This window comes from Engraulis encrasicolus, chromosome 2 (genome assembly GCF_034702125.1).
Source record: "Engraulis encrasicolus isolate BLACKSEA-1 chromosome 2, IST_EnEncr_1.0, whole genome shotgun sequence".
In the NCBI taxonomy this organism is placed as follows: domain Eukaryota; kingdom Metazoa; phylum Chordata; class Actinopteri; order Clupeiformes; family Engraulidae; genus Engraulis; species Engraulis encrasicolus.
The window spans coordinates 29,828,517-29,831,016 of NC_085858.1; the positions used below are offsets into that span (position 1 = coordinate 29,828,517).

At 45.2% G+C, this 2,500-nt stretch overlaps 1 protein-coding gene across 1 annotated transcript in view; it reads right to left on the minus strand.

The window, feature by feature from the left end:
• The window catches only part of col14a1a (collagen, type XIV, alpha 1a), a gene marked incomplete at its 5' end in the record, with an annotated part of 165,078 nt that overhangs the window by 13,259 nt on the left and 149,319 nt on the right, over positions 1–2,500 (minus strand). The window lies entirely within an intron of this gene.

A 2,500-nucleotide genomic window follows, 5' to 3' on the forward strand; every position in this document is an offset into this window, starting at 1 on the left:
CATGGAAACAAAGCCATGCCAGGTAGTGGTGTCAACAATGATCGATTCGGCGATCCGAATCGATCCGGGGCATGGACGATCCAGAATCGATCCGGCAAGTTCCAGAATCGATCCGGCTATTTTTTTAAGTTTCAATTACTTCCATGGATATTTCGGGAGCAAATGAATGTTAAATTAAATGAAAGCACTTCAAAACATTGTAAGACTGATACAGACTGATACAGAACAGCCAATAAATTGTTGCTCAGTATCTGACTACTTGTATTGCCTCATCATGGCTGATTAAACATTTGCTTTGCGTTCAGTAGAAATGTAATGCATTGCAATCCATTGTAGAATTGAATCGGATTGGATTGGATCTAATAGAATCTAATCGAATCGGATCTACTACCTCCCGAATCGTGATCGAATCGGATCGTGAGGGCAGTGCCGATCCACACCACTAATGCCAGGTATGTGTGAAAAGGTGCTAGGGGTGACTCTCGCCTCAGGCTGCCGTATTGTCTTAGGAGCAGCATAGCCGTGTAACAGCGGGGGGCAGTCTAATTTAATATGGATCAAGTGTGTTATGATTCAGCGTCTCTACCTGAGAAGCCAGTGTGTGTCCAGGCATGATTACAATAATCTCACAGTATTCTGCTACCTATGATAACAGGGACGCCGGCAGAACCCTGCCAGTGCCCTTGCTGCGTCTCTCGCCATGCAAAATAGAAAACGGCTAGAAATGTATTCTGCTGATCTTAGACTGAACCCACGGTGTGTGCAAGGTAGGCTGGTTACCAAGAGGGGAGAGAGAGAGCAAGAGACAGAGAGAGAGAGACAGAGAGAGAGAGAGAGAGAGAGAGAGAGAGAGAGAGAGGGTGAGAGAGAGAGAGAGAGAGAGAGAGAGAGAGAGAGAGAGAGAGAGAGAGAGAGAGAGAGAGGGTGAAAGAGAGAGGCCGAACACGTCTGTGTAATGCCGATCAGGGGGAAACCACAGGGTACAGACTCGCTCTCCAAAACCCCAGATTTATCCAAGGACACAGCGGGGAGATCGAGTGAGCTTGTATACGTAAGCAGGGGCAATCATTGCTGTCATGTCCAACGACTACAGCAGACACAGCCAGTGGCCATCCAGCAGATTTGGATTTTGGAAAGCGATATGGCTACTGGTGCGGTGATGTGGTAGCAACTCAAAGTCCATACATGGAAGAGGACTGTGCACTGGTAATAACTTCAGTAGGAGTCTGGCGCTAACCTTTCACTTCACAAGGAAGAGCAGAAATTAACCCCTTAGCGCAGAGCCTCTGTTATAACCTCATTGTCAGCAACATGGTAATGACCAAGTCTTTATTAGTTACTATCTGCATTGTCATCATAACAATGTTGTTCTGATGTAGTTGAGAGTTTTCAGCCAATAGTGAATAGGCCTGCCGACTGGACCATCTGCAGTAAGAGGCAACGGAACAAAGCGATAATAAGGCTCCCAGTACAGTGCTGTGGTAGCTACAGAAGTCCACATACTGCACAGCTGTGCTGTTAATAACTCAAGTGACCACCATTCCCTCAGTTCACTAAAAGCAGAGTGAAAACTAAGGAACAAAACGGTGTGGTAAAAAGTACAGTGCTGTGGTCGTAACATAGAGGCCAAACAAGGCAGAGGTGCTCCGATTAAAAAAAAAAAAACTTCAGTAGGAAGTGACTGTGACTGACCCTTCCATTCCACCTCAACAAGCAGAGTAAAATCTAAAGAACAAAGCTGCCGAACCAGTGCTGTGGTCCTAACACAAAGTCCATTCAAGGCAGAGGTCCACTGTTACAGTAATAACTCCTGTAGGAGTCTGACATTGACCCTTCCATCGCGACACTAAAAGCAAAGTGGGGAAAAAAAACGGAAAAAAGAAACTGACAACTGGGCCAAGAACCTTTCTTTGCCAAGTTCCTAGCCTCAGTCACATCTAAATGTTAACAAGTCCTGGGTGGTCTGTTCCTGCCAATATTGAAACATATGAGAACACTTTTCACTCAACACGTTTGATTCCTACAGTAGCTCATGGGTGTAGTAGACACAGTAGGGGTCTGCAAAGCAACTCGGCGCTCCTGTCAATATGAATCGACGGATAATGCAATCAGCACACATACACGCAGTGCCCTGCTGGGCCAAGGACATAAAGGGCTATTTGACTATGATAACACTGCACAAAGTAATTAATGAAAATCACCTTCAGGACACACATCCACTCCATGAGCATAATGTAAATGCAGACACATACTGTATATGTGCATAATGAAAAATGACATTTCCGGGGTAGGGGGTACAGTAGTGATTCAATAGACCCTGTGCTCCCCTGCATCCCGTCTCTGCTGCTATCATCTTCATTATGACCTGAGGCAAACGCTGAGCAGTGAGAGTGTACTGTAACTACTGTACAGTATGTGAAAATAGAAACTTTCGAAAGTCATATTGTCTGCTCCAAACATAGACCTACAGTACGTGTATAACGACTAAAGATATGGTGTA